Source organism: Salvelinus alpinus, chromosome 11, assembly GCF_045679555.1.
Source record: "Salvelinus alpinus chromosome 11, SLU_Salpinus.1, whole genome shotgun sequence".
Taxonomy (NCBI): Eukaryota; Metazoa; Chordata; class Actinopteri; order Salmoniformes; family Salmonidae; genus Salvelinus; species Salvelinus alpinus.
Genome location: NC_092096.1, coordinates 16953718 through 16970894, shown reverse-complemented (window position 1 = coordinate 16970894; position 17177 = coordinate 16953718). Strand labels below are relative to the sequence as shown.

Sequence of the window (17177 nt, the reverse complement as noted above, 5' to 3'; positions counted from 1 at the left end):
ACGCGTTAGTACAATGACTGAAAGTCTATGGGTATCTGCTAGCCCGCGAGCTAGTTATTGCGCTAACGCCAGTTAGCAATTTCCTTCATACCGCACACAGACACATAAAAATGGTATCCACGAGGGGGGACCCCAAAGTATCCCTTTTAAGGTCAGAGTTCATCATGGCATAGTAAAACCAGAAGTCTCCCTATAAATGGTCTGTAATGAGCTTTGTGTTAAATCACAGACTGGATTCACATAAAAGCAAGACAGAGGGGAGAAAGAAAAAGGTTAGGTTAGGGTGGAGGGGGGACGGGTGTTAGAAGACCAGTGGAGAGTCACCCTGTGTGACCCTGGCCTATAGGAGGTGAGTCACCCACAGTCACCTCCCCCTGGCCAGATCGGCTTGGCACAACATTGCGTCATCTCTTTTCTTTTCCACATACACAGGCAGGCAGAGAGAGAGAGAGATAGGGTGGGAGGAGGCCCTATCGGTCCACAAACCTAGTCATTAATCATCCTCATTCCTTCCTGGTCAGATGGATTATACCAAAAGCAGACAGGGTTCAGCCTTCAGTTTACCTTCCTGGTCAGATGGATTGTACCAAAAGCAGACAGGGTTCAGCCTTCAGTTTACCTTCCTGGTCAGATGGATTGTACCAAAAGCAGACAGGGTTCAGCCTTCAGTTTACCTTCCTGGTCAGATGGATTATACCAAAAGCAGACAGGGTTCAGCCTTCAGTTTACCTTCCTGGTCAGATGGATTATACCAAAAGCAGACAGGGTTCAGCCTTCAGTTTACCTTCCTGGTCAGATGGATTATACCAAAAGCAGACAGGGTTCAGCCTTCAGTTTACCTTCCTGGTCAGATGGATTATACCAAAAGCAGACAGGGTTCAGCCTTCAGTTTACCTTCCTGGTCAGATGGATTATACCAAAAGCAGACAGGGTTCAGCCTTCAGTTTACCTTCCTGGTCAGATGGATTATACCAAACGCAGACAGCGTTCAGCCTTCAGTTTACCGAAAAAGGTCAGAGACATCTATTTGTTTCATTATGACCTTATTTTCCAGCCCAGAAAAACCAAAAGTCTACTTCCGTTGAGGATATTATCGTTTTAATCCGCTGATGGGAGTTAGGATGGGGTTGCACTGAAATCTGCACCTGGGGCATTACATGAGGATGGATTAGAACAATGCCTGGTGAAAGCACTAAAGCAATTGTATTTCCGGGGATTTTAGTTTTGGCATTAGCAGTGATTTTTGTCCTTTTAGCTGGCAGAGGCAGGCATTACTAGCCTGGGTCTCTAGAGAATCTGCCAGCATCACAGGCTACCCTACAGAAGAAGAAACAACGTGTATTTGTGTCCGTATCTGTCTGTGTGCGTCTTTCACCTGTGCAGCCATAAAGCCCATGTCAGTTCAAGCCACCTAAATCCCTCTAACACCAGCAGGAGGACCCTCAATGTCACCAAAGCACAGATGCAACTCATTAAGCCAAGCCTTTCCCAGGTTTCAGAGGGATCAGGTTCTGTGTATGGAAACACAGCAGGGAAGGAGGGTCTGAGAACACACTCAGCCCAGATGAGGCCATTAGACATTAAGCAGCTCTAACGAGGATCAGGGGTCCCAGGGCCATATACACATTAGCCTTGGAAAGACAGAGTTGGAAATACATTTTCCTCCTGCATACTATCAATATTGTTAAAGGGACATTTCAAAACTGATCAGCTTGTTGATCAGCACCACCCCAACATCAATCTGAAAATGGCACGTTTCTATGTTTTGTAGTAAATGTAGTAGTAGATGCAAATGCCTCCTCATAATTGGTTAAAAAAAGAAAATCACCCGATGTAATTGGAAACACTTATCTTCCTCTGTCTGTTTTACTACAAAACATAGAAACGTACCATTTTCACTAGGGATGCACGATATAGAGGTGAACATATCGGTATCGGCCGATGTCTAGTTTAACGCCGATGTGCAAAACCGATGTCAAAGCTGACGTGCATACCTATTTAACGTAGGTACATGACATAATGACGCCACGTAAAATGTTGCGGTACACGTGCAACACAGCATTCCTAAACTAGCCCACAATGTCTGCTGTGTGGATCAAGCAGTCAACAAGTCAAGTAGTCATTTGAAAGAGTAACAAAATTTCAGCGAGACAACTCAAAGGCGAAATCCATTAAAGCCAAGATAAAGGAATTCATTGCCCTTGACAATCAACCGTTCTCTGTCGTGGGTGATGTTGGCTTTCGCCGACTGGTTGAGCACCAGTACACACAACGAAGTGTGCCATTTTCAGATGTTGCCCTACCGGAGTTACACAGTGAAAGCGTCACTGCTATTAGTTTCACGACATACATACTATGGAACGCCGTTTGGGTCTTTGCGTGTCAAAAAAGATACAGTAGCACTGTCAAAGCTGTACAAAAAAGTCTGCAAACAAGCAAACACCGGCCATGAACGATGTGTTTACAATACCGCGTTGGTAATAAAGCATAATTTGTTCGACCGCAACTTCTGGGGTAGCTAGCTTTAGCTTGGTATCTAGCTGGCACCAATACAACCAGCCTGAAAACAATGACCAAAAGAAACTGCAGTCATTTTCATTATTCTTAGCAATGATTTTGGAATCCTTTAAGTATTAGCTAGGTTGCCACTTGTTGTTGTTCGCCTATTGAAATTGAACTTCTATTTATTTACATGAACTGCTAGCCAGCTACTTAACCCTATTGCCCAAAGCTAACGTTATAAGCAGCCAGCTAGCTTCATCTGGCTAGTGAGGATCAACCTGACCGGGTTGTGTTGTGAAGCTAGCCACAATAAGGATTAGGCACAACAGTGGAATTTGCTGTTTCCTTCAAAATAAAAGTATGTCATTGACAGTGACACAAATGAATACAAATAGTATAATTATGCCATACTTTTATTTTGAAGGCTAACTGCAAAGTCCACTATTTTGGCTAATCCTTATTGTGGCTAGCTTCACAGATAGGTCCGACCACCATTAATCCATTAAGAACTGTCTTATAAATTAGGGTTATTTTAGATGATGACACCTAGCTATATAGTTAGCTAGCTAGCTAACTAAAGCTACTGAAACAGATTGTCGTTTTGCTATGTTTTTGGTGAAGAACATTGTTTGCATCCATGAGCTAGCCTTTTTTTTTAATGACCAGCACTGTAGGTGCGCGAGACAACTTTACCAGCATCATAGCTTATGTATCAATGAATCTTTGTGACATGAAATACGAGTGAGTGTAATCAATGTGTAATAACTACGTAAAAAAAAAATTATGAACGCGTTAAATTATTATGTGACGTGCAGTCAATATTCAGGTCCTGATTGGTCAACAAGTCTATTTGACACGTCAAATAGTGTTAAATAGTATATTTTCTGACACCAAAGACCCAAAAGACGATCCATAGAAATCCTGGTTGAGAATGAAACGACTGAACAAATGAACAACGAAAGAGCACAGCAAGTAAGTGAAAGAAATAGGTTTGGATTATGTTTAACTAGTAACGGGGACATGCGTAAATGCCAACAAAATAACTTTTTGGTCAGTGTGTGTAACCTTTAAGTAGGGAAGTCAGTTAAGAACAAATACTTATTTACAATGACGGCCTACACCGGCCAAACACGGACGACGCTGGGCCAACTGTGCGCCGCCCTATGGGACTCCCAATCACGGCCGGATGTGATACAGCCTGGATTCGAACCAGGGACTGTAGTGACGCCTCTTGCACTGAGATGCAGTGCCTTAGACCGCTGTGTCCATGTGTGTGTGTTACCTATTTAACTGTACTAGAATGCCCAAAAGGCGCTAAAATTGTAAATATCGGTATCGTTTTTTTTTGAGCAAGGAACATTTTGGAAATCGGTATCGGCCGATAATGTCATATCGGTGCATCACTCATTTTCACATATGTTGATGTTGGGGTGGTGCTGGAGATGGACATGTCCCTTTAAAAGTCTTCTGTGCAGCCTCCCGGGTGGCGCAGTGGTCTAAGGCACTGCATCGCTGTGCTGGCTGTGCCACCAGAGATTCTGGGTTCTGTCGCAGCCGGGAGGTCCATGGGGCGACGCACAATTGGCCCAGCGTCGTCCGGGTTAGGGAGGGTTTGGCCGGCAGGGTTATCCTTGTCTCATCGCGCACTAGCGACTCCTGTGGCGGGCCGGGCGCAGTACACGCTAACCAGGTCGCAAGGTGTTTCAGCCGACACATTGGTGCGGCTGGCTTCCGGGTTGGATGTGCGTTGTGTCAAGAAGCAGTGCGGCTTGGTTGGGTTGTGTTTCGGAGGATGCATGGCTCTCGACCTTCGCCTCTCCCGAGTCCGTACGGGAGTTTCAGCGATGAGACAAGACTAACTACTACCAATTGGATACCATGAAAATGGGGTGATTTTATTTTTTTAAAGTATTCTGTGCCAATTTTGCCAAATTCCAAATAAAACATGGAACAAAAATGTCAAAAACAGCAAGAAATGTGCCATCCAGTTTGTGTGAGAACTGAAGAGGGGGGTTTGCAAGGCTTGTCATGTTGGTCTCCGCCACCTCTGTACTGTATGCCTCGTCTACTTCCACCACGGTGGCTAACCACAAAAGACACATTTAGCACACTGCTGCTTAGAATACAAGGTGTTTGTTTGTGCACTGCAAACCATGACATGTGACCTGAATGTGGACTAGATTAAGCGCATGTGCAAAATAGCTCAGAATGCATGAACTCTTTAATGACATCACTAACACACGCAGAACGGTTAGCTATAGGAGTGTGTCATCGGCCGGGTCACTGGCCTCTCCAGTGTTAAATTCAACGAGAGAGAGAGAGAGAGACTTAGCAAACCAGTTCCTCCCTGCTCTCCAAGTCACAAGGTGTCCTACTTCAGGTTTGACCAGTGACCACAAGGGCTAAGTTTAACAACATAAGACCACAGTGGAGAACCAGACCACAGCACACAGAGCAGCAAGTCAGACAGGTTCCTTCCTTCAACAAGGAAAGGAAACATGGAGCCAAAAGGTGGTGCTGTACATGATTCCAAGATAAATCCTACTAGCCTGGTCCCAGATCTGTTTTGTGCTGTCTTGCCAACTCATGTGGTCATTGGCTAATGGCTATAGGCCCTGCAGCCCAAACAGATCTGGAGCAGGCTAAATCCTGTGGTTCTCTGTGGCACGTGGAGCTCAGCGTGGAAGCTCTTTCATCTGTGTAATACACACCAACAGCCAGGCAGGTCAGGCTTCAGGCCTGTTACACCTTCAGATGCCCTCCACATCACCCCAACACACCTGCCCCTGCACTCAGCCAGATGCTCTCTGTCAAACAATCAGACACGTATCCCCTGGACCCGGTTCATTTTCCACATACAAAGTTTGTGTGTTGCAATCGCAAAACCCTGGCTCTCCTCTTCTCCCTCTCATCTTGCTATCTGTAGTTTCTCCTCCTCTTTCCTTCCTCCTCCTCCACATAAAACGTTTGTGTTCCAAACCCCTGGCTATCCTCCTACTCCCTCCTCCTGGTCTGGGCATGGAGATAAACAAGCAGTTGGCCAGGCTCTCCATCCAGAAAACAAGCCCTCTCCAGCCCAGAGGGAGCCAGATACAACAGAGGACCTGATCCCTGCCTCACCACTGGCTCAGACTAACAGCTAAACTCACCTCCTCGTACATACTGAACCAACCTCCAATGAAAACAATCCTTCCAAAGCGCTCCAGTGTGTACGTATGTGTGTGGATGTGTGTGTATGGAGAGGCGGATCAGCCAAATCCAAAATGGAATTAATATGCTTTGTATTTCTCTGTCTCCTTTCTCTGTGGAAAATGATCCAATGTTATTCCCAGTTCTTAGGGACTTAGGGTCTCCAAGCCAAGCATCAGTCCTTAGGGACATCTCCAAGCCAAGCATCAGTGCAGTAATCTGGGCCCAGTTGTTTTCAGTTAGTGTGTGTGTGTAGGTGTCTGTGTGTGTGGAATGTGCATGCTCGTGTGTGTGTGTGTGTGTGGAATGTGCATGCTCGTGTGTGTGTGCCAGGATATGAGAACAGAGGGGTGTGTGGTATTACTGGCCAGAGCCAGGGCTGGGCCTGGAGGGCATTTATAAATTCCTTTTCCATTTCCACATATCAAATATTAATACAGATGGGGAAATGGCTGGAAGGCTGGGATCAGAGTGCCTAGTCACCATTTCCAAGGATTTGTGGTGGTCAGAATTACTGGCAGGGCTGGCAGTGAGTGGCGCTGTATGGACCATAGAAATATAATTAGTAGAATGGTCAAAGCCTAGAAATAGAATTAGTAGAATTGTCAAAGCCTAGAAATATAATTAGTAGAATGGTCAAAGCCTAGAAATAGAATTAGTAGAATGGTCAAAGTCTCTCCAGACCACAGATATTTGACTGGAATAGGAATGTCCGTTGTAGTAAGTCCATTTCTATCGCTATGTACAGTACGCCCACTCCCAGTCAAGGTTATGGTGGCAGCATAGGGAGAAAGCACTCAGAAGGCAATGGGTTAATGGGTTCAACCAAGAGATATTGTTCAATCAATTCAGAGCACTATATCCATTATATGACTGACAGTGAGATGACAGATGGAGGAGAAAACAGGACGGGTTAGGCCATCAAAGCTCACCCACCAGACCGGTCACATAGAGTCAAACTAAACAATACGGGACAATAGTAGAATAGACAAGAGCAAAGCAGTCACTGTTAAACGAGTCACTCGGATGACAAATCACTTGGTGACTGTAGTTATGAACACAGAGATATGTAACAGTCAAATGAAAGCAGAGCTGCAGTGAGTGACTTAGTATTCTGGCAGCAGGTTTCCAACGCCACTGGAAAGATCAAAGACACACTGATAAGAAGGAGACCTTATCAGGCTCACGGAGCGTGTGTGTGTGTGTGTGTGTGTGTGTGTGTGTGTGTGTGTGTGTGTCTTTGAACCAGTATCTGAAAGAGCACTAGCACTCATCCCCACCCTCTAACAATAGCACAACACCTAAGGAAGGTAGCTAGCTAGCTTAGGCTCCAGGCAGCTACTCAGCGTACAGTACATGATCTGTAACACCCAAACCTGAGCACCACTTGGACCTTAAAGATGACCCAGTCCTGGTGGACATAAACCTGGAGCCACCCAGACCACTGTGAGATGGCCCAGTCCTGGTGGACATAAACCTGGAGCCACCCAGACCACTGTGAGATGACCCAGTCCTGGTGGACATAAACCTGGAGCCACCCAGACCACTGTGAGATGACCCAGTCCTGGTGGACATAAACCTGGAGCCACCCAGACCACTGTGAGATGACCCAGTCCTGGTGGACATAAACCTGGAGCCACCCAGATCACTGTGAGATGACCCAGTCCTGGTGGACATAAACCTGGAGCCACCCAGACCACTGAGATGACCCAGTCCTGGTGGACATAAACCTGGAGCCACCCAGATCACTGTGAGATGACCCAGTCCTGGTGGACATAAACCTGGAGCCACCCAGACCACTGTGAGATGACCCAGTCCTATTCTGCGTCAGATATATCTCGGAGGCTCTGGCCAGACACGCACTAGAAGTGCACTAGAAAGGGAATAGGACTAGGGTTGCAAAGGGTCGGAAACTTTCCCGGAAATTTCCGAAAATTTTCTGGAAATGAAGCCCGGGAAGTTAGGGAATTTTGCTTAAATGTATCAAACATTTTTGCTTATAACAGTGAACCTTTTTTGTGGGATACACAAGGCAATTCTAGGTCTTGTGGCATATTTTGGTTAAACTATCCCCAATTTAATGGAACCACAGTGCATTCTTCCATCACATGTACAGCTGATTCTCAAGATCTTGCACACTAATGAGATGCTATTGAGCCCACACTACTACACTGTCTGAGCCAAGGACTACATGCTTTCTGGTAAGTTTTGATTACAATACTGGGTGGGGTGAATATATTTTAAATGACATACATTATTTTTTGTTAACTAGTAAATAGTAGCCTACAGCAAAGTGTGTTTAAATCATTTCTAAGTTGTTAACAATTTCTGCTAGTTAGCTTTTGCTACCATGTGGGTTTTAGCTTGCTTGAGCCTGCAAACTGAGGAGTGTTAATTCACCTGTTCCCATACATGTTTCATTTTAAAACATTTATCTGACAAAGGAGTTGTTTAATCTAACTGCTTAACTATTTATCTGTACATGGAATTGTATTTGGTTGTTTTTTTACCCAATTTGTTCCAATCTATACAGGAAAATTCCACGGGCACTATCTGACGTGTGGAGACATTTCCCTGTAGCTAATGTAGACAGAAAATCTGTGCACATTTGCAAATAATGTGCCAGATCATATGTGAAGAATGCAACAAAGATGCAGAATCATCTGGCCAAGTGCATAAAGTTCCCTCAGTCCTCACAACAAGCAACCTCTGACAAAAGTCCCTCATCATTTTCACCTCGAATAGAAGTAATCAGACACCTTATCGATAGCAACAGCTCATGGTCCTCCTGGAATCAGATGTTTTTTTGGCTCAATTGAGGAACGTAGTCAGAGAAATGCTGATGAATGTCTTCCTCGAGCTGTGTATGGAACTGGTTCACCTCTGATGCTCACAGGCAATGTGTATTGAAAGAGATTTCTGAATGTTCTTTGCCCAGCATACACCCCTCCAACCAGACATGCTTTATCTACTCATTTGCTGGATGCAGAGTTCAACAGAGTTCATGTGAAGGTCAAGCAAATCATAGAGAAAGCAGACTGTATTGCAATCATCTCTGATGGGTGGTCAAATGTTCGTGGGCAAGGAATAATTAACTACATCATCTCCACCCCTCAACTAGTATTCTACAAGAGCACAGACACAAGGGACAACAGACACACCGGTCTCTACATTGCAGATGAGCTGAAGGCAGTCATCAATGACCTTGGACTACAGAAGGTATTTGCACTGGTGACAGACAATGCTGCGAACATGAAGGCTGCTTGGTCTAAAGTGGAGGAGTCCTACCCTCACATCACACCCATTGGCTGTGCTGCTCATGCATTGAATCTGCTTCTCAAGGACATCATGGCACTGAAAACAATGGATACACTCTACAAGAGAGCCAAGGCAATGGTTAGGTATGTGAAGGCTCATCAGCAATCTACCTCAACAAGCAAAGTGAGAAGAATAAGAGAACCACATTGAAGCTGCCCAGCAACACCCGTTGGGGTGGTGTTGTCAGTCATCATGTTTGACAGTCTCCTGGAGGGGAAGGAGTCTCTCCGAGAAATGGCCATATCACAGTCTGCCGATATGGACAGTCCCATCAAGAAGATCCTCCTGGATGATGTATTTTGGGAGAGAGTGGTAAGCAGTCTAAAACTCCTGAAACCTATAGCAGAGCCATTGGGCGGATTGAGGGAGACAATGCCATCCTGACTCTGTTTGCAGATGTAAGAGAATAAATCCGTACTGCCCTGCCCACTTCACTGTTGCTCCAAGCAGAGGAAACTGCAGTTCTGAAATACATCAAAAAGCGTGAAGACTTCTGCCTGAAGCCCATACACACCGCAACGTACATGTTGGACCCCAAGTATGCTGGCAAGAGCATCCTGTCTGGTGCAGAGATCAACAAGGCCTATGGTGTCATCACTACCATGTCTCGCCACCTTGGCCTGGATGAGGGCAAGGTTCTTGGCAGTCTTACGGAGTATACTTCCAAGCAAGGGCTTTGGGATGGAGATGCAATATGGCAGTCGTGCCAACAAAACTCATCAGCCACCTGATGGAAAGGACTTTGTGGATCTGAGGCTCTTTCCCCTGTTGCCTCCATCATCCTCCAAATCCCACCAACATCAGCCTCCTCAGAGCGCAACTGGTCCTTGTTTGGGAACACACACACCAAAGCACACAACAGGCTGACCAATACAAGGGTTGAAAAATGGGTGGCCATCCGGAAAAATTTGAGGCCTTTTGAGCCTGACAACGAGCCATCCTCAACAAGGTTGGAAAGTGACAGTGAAGATGAGGCCTCAGAGTCTGATGTTCAAGAGGTGGACATTGAGGAGGTCCAGGGAGAAGACATAGAAGCCTTAGAGGAAGACAACCAAAGCTTTAGTTTCTAGACTATCATTTTACCGATGTATGTTGAAAACGTTTTTGGGAGATGCGATGGATCATTGGGGATCATTCAAAATTCCCTTTCTTTTGTTGTTCAGTGAAATGATCCCATGTGAAGAGTCAACTCATTTAATTCAAGTTCAATTCATAACCAAATAGTTTTTTATTATTTATATTGGAAGGATTTAATCATTTGAATTATGTCTACTTATGATAAGGTAAAAGGTTTATGTGTCTGTCTCCATATGATATGGTAAATATATCCAATACAAAAAACATCGACATTTAAATGGTATTAATATTAATTAGCATACATATCCGTTAATTCCCATATATTCCCGTTAATTCTCACGGAAAGTTTCCACCTCTGAATATTCCCCAAAATGTGCAACCCTAAATAGGACATACAGTGAGGGAAAAAAGTATTTGATCCCCTGCTGATTTTGTACGTTTGCCCACTGACAAAGAAATGATCAGTCTATAATTTTAATGGTAGGTTTATTTGAACAGTGAGAGACAGAATATCAACAAAAAAATCCAGAAAAACGCATGTCAAAAATGTTATGAATTGATTTGCTTTTTAATGAGGGAAATAAGTATTTGACCCCTCTGCAAAACATGACTTAGTACTTGGTGGCAAAACCCTTGTTGGCAATCACAGAGGTCAGACGTTTCTTGTAGTTGGCCACCAGGTTTGCACACATCTCAGGAGGGATTTTGTCCCACTCCTCTTTGCAGATCTTCTTCAAGTCATTAAGGTTTCGAGGCTGACGTTTGGCAACTCGAACCTTCAGCTCCCTCCACAGATTTTCTATGGGATTAAGGTCTGGAGACTGGCTAGGCCACTCCAGGACCTTAATGTGCTTCTTCTTGAGCCACTCCTTTGTTGCCTTGGCCGTGTGTTTTGGGTCATTGTCATGCTGGAATACCCATCCACGACCCATTTTCAATACCCTGGCTGAGGGAAGGAGGTTTTCACCCAAGATTTGACGGTACATGGCCCCGTCCATCGTCCCTTTGATGCGGTGAAGTTGTCCTGTCCCTTTAGCAGAAAAACACCCCCAAAGCATAATGTTTCCACCTCCATGTTTGACGGTGGGGATGGTTTCTTGGGGTCATAGGCAGCATTCCTCCTCCTCCAAACACGGCAAGTTGGGTTGATGCCAAAGAACTCCATTTTGGTCTCATCTGACCACAACACGTTCACCCAGTTGTCCTCTGAATCATTCAGATGTTCATTGGCAAACTTCAGACGGGCATGTATATGTGCTTTCTTGAGCAGGGGGACCTTGCGGGCGCTGCAGGATTTCAGTCCTTCACGGCATAGTGTGTTACCAATTGTTTTCTTGATGACTATGGTCCCAGCTGCCTTGAGATCATTGACAAGATCCTCCTGTGTAGTTCTGGGCTGATTCCTCACCGTTCTCATGATCATTGCAACTCCACGAGGTGAGATCTTGCATGGAGCCCCAGGCTGAGGGAGATTGACAGTTCTTTTGTGTTTCTTCCATTTGCGAATAATCACAGAAACTGTTGTCACCTTCTCACCAAGCTGCTTGGCGATGGTCTTGTAGCCCATTCCAGCCTTGTGTAGGTCTACAATCTTGTCCCTGACATCCTTGGAGAGCTCTTTGGTCTTGGCCATGGTGGAGAGTTTGGAATCTGATTGATTGATTGCTTCTGTGGACAGGTATCTTTTATACAGGTAAGAAACTGAGATTAGGAGCACTCCCTTTAAGAGTGTGCTCCTAATCTCCATTCGTTACCTGTATGAAAGACACCTGGGAGCCAGAAATCTTTTTGATTGAGAAGGGGTCAAATACTTATTTCCCTCATTAAAATGCAAATCAATTTATAACATTTTTGACATGCATTTTTCTGGATATTTTTGTTGTTATTCTGTCTCTCACTGTTCAAATAAACCTACCATTAAAATTATAGACTGATAATTTCTTTGTCAGTGGGCAAACGTACAAAATCAGCAGGGGATCAAATACTTTTTTCCCTCACTGTAAACATAGTGCACTAGAAAGGGAATAGGACTGCTGTGAGTGGGATGATTTCGGTGGACTGATTCAACTGAGTTGTATCCTTGCCAGGGGAAGATTCGTACCGTTCCGAGACATGCCGAGGCAGAAGGGTGGGTTAAGTTAAGAGCGATTACTCTGGACTGGCAGTGCAATGCAGTCTGGATCCCAAATGGCACCCTAATACCTACATAGTGAGCCCGTAGGGCCCTGATCAAAAATAAGTACACTACACTATGTAGGGAATAGGGTGCCATTTGGGCCTCAGTGTGGGAGAGCCTACTACCCAGGGTGTGAGGAGGAGAGTTCTCACGTATTAGAACAGGCCTCACTCCAATCCAATGGACTTTCTCCCAGCACACTGACAGATAAGTAGGGATGTGGGAACTGGCTGGCTGGGTGTGTATATCTACTGTACTACAGACAGTAACAGGCTGTGTGTATACATCTATACTGTAGTACTACAGACAGTAACAGGCTGTGTGTATATCTACACAAACACAGTAAAAGGCTGTGTGTATATCCGCACACACACACACACACACACACACACACACACACACACACACACACACACACACACACACACACACACACACACACACACACACCTCAGAGCTGACAGACAGACAGACGGCTATCATTAAGAGATCAAGGAAGCCTGGCTGGCTTAAAGGACTGCCAGACTGTGCCTTGGAGAAGCTGCCCAAAATACTAGAGAATACAACATTTCACCTACTTCTATTTCTGAGAAGAGGTCGAACCAACCATCTCTGTACTTCTGCTTTCAGTTTAAAATGAGCCAAGACGAACCCCCGAGATGAGAGCCACAACATATGGACAATCTGTCAAGCTAACATCCCACTTGTCAACGTCTAGTCTGTCAAGCTAACATCCCACTTGTCAACAACGTCTAGTCTGTCAAGCTAACATCCCACTTGTCAACGTCTAGTCTGTCAAGCTAACATCCCACTTGTCAACGTCTAGTCTGTCAAGCTAACATCCCACTTGTCAACGTCTAGTCTGTCAAGCTAACATCCCACTTGTCAACGTCTAGTCTGTCAAGCTAACATCCCACTTGTCAACGTCTAGTCTGTCAAGCTAACATCCCACTTGTCAACTTCTAGTCTGTCAAGCTAACATCCCACTTGTCAACGTCTAGTCTGTCAAGCTAACATCCCACTTGTCAACGTCTAGTCTGTCAAGCTAACATCCCACTTGTCAACGTCTAGTCTGTCAAGCTAACATCCCACTTGTCAAGCTAACATCCCACTTGTCAACGTCTAGTCTGTCAAGCTAACATCCCACTTGTCAAGCTAACATCCCACTTGTCAAGCTAACATCCCACTTGTCAACGTCTAGTCTGTCAAGCTAACATCCCACTTGTCAAGCTAACATCCCACTTGTCAACGTCTAGTCTGTCAAGCTAGCATCCCACTTGTCAAGCTAACATCCCACTTGTCAAGCTAACATCCCACTTGTCAAGCTAACATCCCACTTGTCAAGCTAACATCCCACTTGTCAACGTCTAGTCTGTCAAGCTAACATCCCACTTGTCAAGCTAACATCCCACTTGTCAAGCTAACATCCCACTTGTCAAGCTAACATCCCACTTGTCAACGTCTAGTCCGTCAAGCTAACATCCCACTTGTCAAGCTAACATCCCACTTGTCAAGCTAACATCCCACTTGTCAAGCTAACATCCCACTTGTCAACGTCTAGTCTGTCAAGCTAACATCACTTGTCAAGCTAACATCCCACTTGTCAACGTCTAGTCCGTCAAGCTAACATCCCACTTGTCAAGCTAACATCCCACTTGTCAACGTCTAGTCTGTCAAGCTAACATCCCACTTGTCAACGTCTAGTCTGTCAAGCTAACATCCCACTTGTCAACGTCTAGTCTGTCAAGCTAACATCCCACTTGTCAACGTCTAGTCTGTCAAGCTAACATCCCACTTGTCAACGTCTAGTCTGTCAAGCTAACATCCCACTTGTCAACGTCTAGTCTGTCAAGCTAACATCCCACTTGTCAAGCTAACATCCCACTTGTCAACGTCTAGTCTGTCAAGCTAACATCCCACTTGTCAAGCTAACATCCCACTTGTCAACGTCTAGTCCGTCAAGCTAACATCCCACTTGTCAAGCTAACATCCCACTTGTCAACGTCTAGTCTGTCAAGCTAACATCCCACTTGTCAACGTCTAGTCTGTCAAGCTAACATCCCACTTGTCAACGTCTAGTCTGTCAAGCTAACATCCCACTTGTCAACGTCTAGTCTGTCAAGCTAACATCCCACTTGTCAACGTCTAGTCTGTCAAGCTAACATCCCACTTGTCAACGTCTAGTCTGTCAAGCTAACATCCCACTTGTCAACGTCTAGTCTGTCAAGCTAACATCCCACTTGTCAAGCTAACATCCCACTTGTCAAGCTAACATCCCACTTGTCAAGCTAACATCCCACTTGTCAAGCTAACATCCCACTTGTCAACGTCTAGTCTGTCAAGCTAACATCCCACTTGTCAAGCTAACATCCCACTTGTCAACGTCTAGTCCGTCAAGCTAACATCCCACTTGTCAAGCTAACATCCCACTTGTCAACGTCTAGTCTGTCAAGCTAACATCCCACTTGTCAACGTCTAGTCTGTCAAGCTAACATCCCACTTGTCAACGTCTAGTCTGTCAAGCTAACATCCCACTTGTCAACGTCTAGTCTGTCAAGCTAACATCCCACTTGTCAACGTCTAGTCAGTCAAGCTAACATCCCACTTGTCAACGTCGACAGTCTGTCAAGCTAACATCCCACTTGTCAACGTCTAGTCTGTCAAGCTAACATCCCACTTGTCAACGTCTGAAGGAAACCAAACTCCCCATATAGGGTAAATGATCTCTAGAGACATACTGTATGAGAGGGGAGCGCAGCAGGAGAGGAGGTTAGTGAGGGTACACACAAACACTGTGTGTGTCTGCCTCTACACAGGGGAACTTCCCCAAACAGTTGACGCTACTTACAGAGGCCCAGCTGGAACTAATACAGCAGCAAATGCAGAACTGACTGTATCCTTTTAGCAGTAGGCCTATATAGAGAGGGCCTTGTGAAGAGCACAGCCACGGTACAGAGAGAGTTAGTTTCTGCCTGCTAGGCCTCTGTGGTAATGCTTTCACATCTGTGCAGGGCTGTGCGGACACACACACACAGCCAGCTAAAGCTGCAGGGTAAAACCCCAGGCCTAGAGCTGGCAGGAGGCCATGGGTTTCCAGGAACAGACTATCCATCCAGTGTGTGTGACAGTGTGGTGTGACAATGCATTCTCTAAAAACGTTCACACATTTTGAAAAGGTAGAATCCTGTCATTGAGCCCATATTGAGCCCATATCTTCATCACAGGGAACGGTTTATCCCACCGGCACAGCAGAGGGTGCAGGCTTTTGAATAGTGTGTGTGTGTGTGTGTGTGTGTGTGTGTGTGTGTGTGTGTGTGTGTGTGTGTGTTGGAGAGACAGAGAGCCCACTAGGAATACCCACTAGGAATACCCACTAGGAATACCCACTAGGAATACCCACTAGGAATACCCACTAGGAATACCCACTAGGAATACCCACTAGGAATACCCACTAGGAATACCCACTAGGAATACCCACTAGGAATACCCACTCGGAATACCCACTAGGAATACCCACTAGGAATACCATTCACACCAGCGGCCCAACTAAGATGAATATTTCACAAAAATGCAAAAAGGGACACCAGTCTAAGTCTGATACATAGGGTTGTTTCTAAAAGGGACACCAGTCTAAGTCTGATACATAGGGTTGTTCCTAAAAGGGACACCAGTCTAAGTCTGATACATAGGGTTGTTTCTAAAAGGGACACCAGTCTAAGTCTGATACATTGGGTTGTTTCTAAAAGGGACACCAGTCTAAGTCTGATACATTGGGTTGTTTCTAAAAGGGACACCAGTCTAAGTCTGATACATTGGGTTGTTTCTAAAAGGGACACCAGTCTAAGTCTGATACATTGGGTTGTTTCTAAAAGGGACACCAGTCTAAGTCTGATACATAGGGTTGTTTCTAAAAGGGACACCAGTCTAAGTCTGATACATTGGGTTGTTTCTAAAAGGGACACCAGTCTAAGTCTGATACATTGGGTTGTTTCTAAAAGGGACACCAGTCTAAGTCTGATACATAGGGTTGTTTCTAAAAGGGACACCAGTCTAAGTCTGATACATAGGGTTGTTTCTAAAAGGGACACCAGTCTAAGTCTGCTACATTGGGTTGTTCCTAAAAGGGACACCAGTCTAAGTCTGATACATTGGGTTGTTTCTAAAAGGGACACCAGTCTAAGTCTGATACATTGGGTTGTTCCTAAAAGGGACACCAGTCTAAGTCTGATACATTGGGTTGTTTCTAAAAGGGACACCAGTCTAAGTCTGATACATTGGGTTGTTCCTAAAAGGGACACCAGTCTAAGTCTGATACATAGGGTTGTTTCTAAAAGGGACACCAGTCTAAGTCTGATACATTGGGTTGTTCCTAAAAGGGACACCAGTCTAAGTCTGATACATAGGGTTGTTTCTAAAAGGGACACCAGTCTAAGTCTGATACATTGGGTTGTTTCTAAAAGGGACACCAGTCTAAGTCTGATACATTGGGTTGTTTCTAAAAGGGACACCAGTCTAAGTCTGATACATTGGGTTGTTTCTAAAAGGGACACCAGTCTAAGTCTGATACATTGGGTTGTTCCTAAAAGGGACACCAGTCTAAGTCTGATACATTGGGTTGTTTCTAAAAATACACAGAGAAACTCGCAAAAAGTGCAACACACACACACACACACACGAGAATCACTACATAAATCTCCCACAGTTTGTGGACAGAGTGTTTTCCTTTTCCACTCTCTGTTCCTGTTGAACCAAAACAAGAGGAACTGAACCTGTATTACTGTCTCTAGCTGACAACTACCTGTGTCTGTCAAAACCCCTCATCACTGTTAAATATGAATGTCACTCATGGTTTCCTTGACTACTTGAAGAAACTACCATGTTTGGAAGTTATGAGTTTTATCAGTCTCACACACAA

General features: G+C 45.0%; 1 protein-coding gene across 15 annotated transcripts in view; it reads right to left on the bottom strand.

The window, feature by feature from the left end:
* Nucleotides 1–17177, bottom strand: part of wnk1b (WNK lysine deficient protein kinase 1b) — a 179230-nt gene that overhangs the window by 82684 nt on the left and 79369 nt on the right. The gene's annotated exons all lie outside the window — the stretch shown is intronic.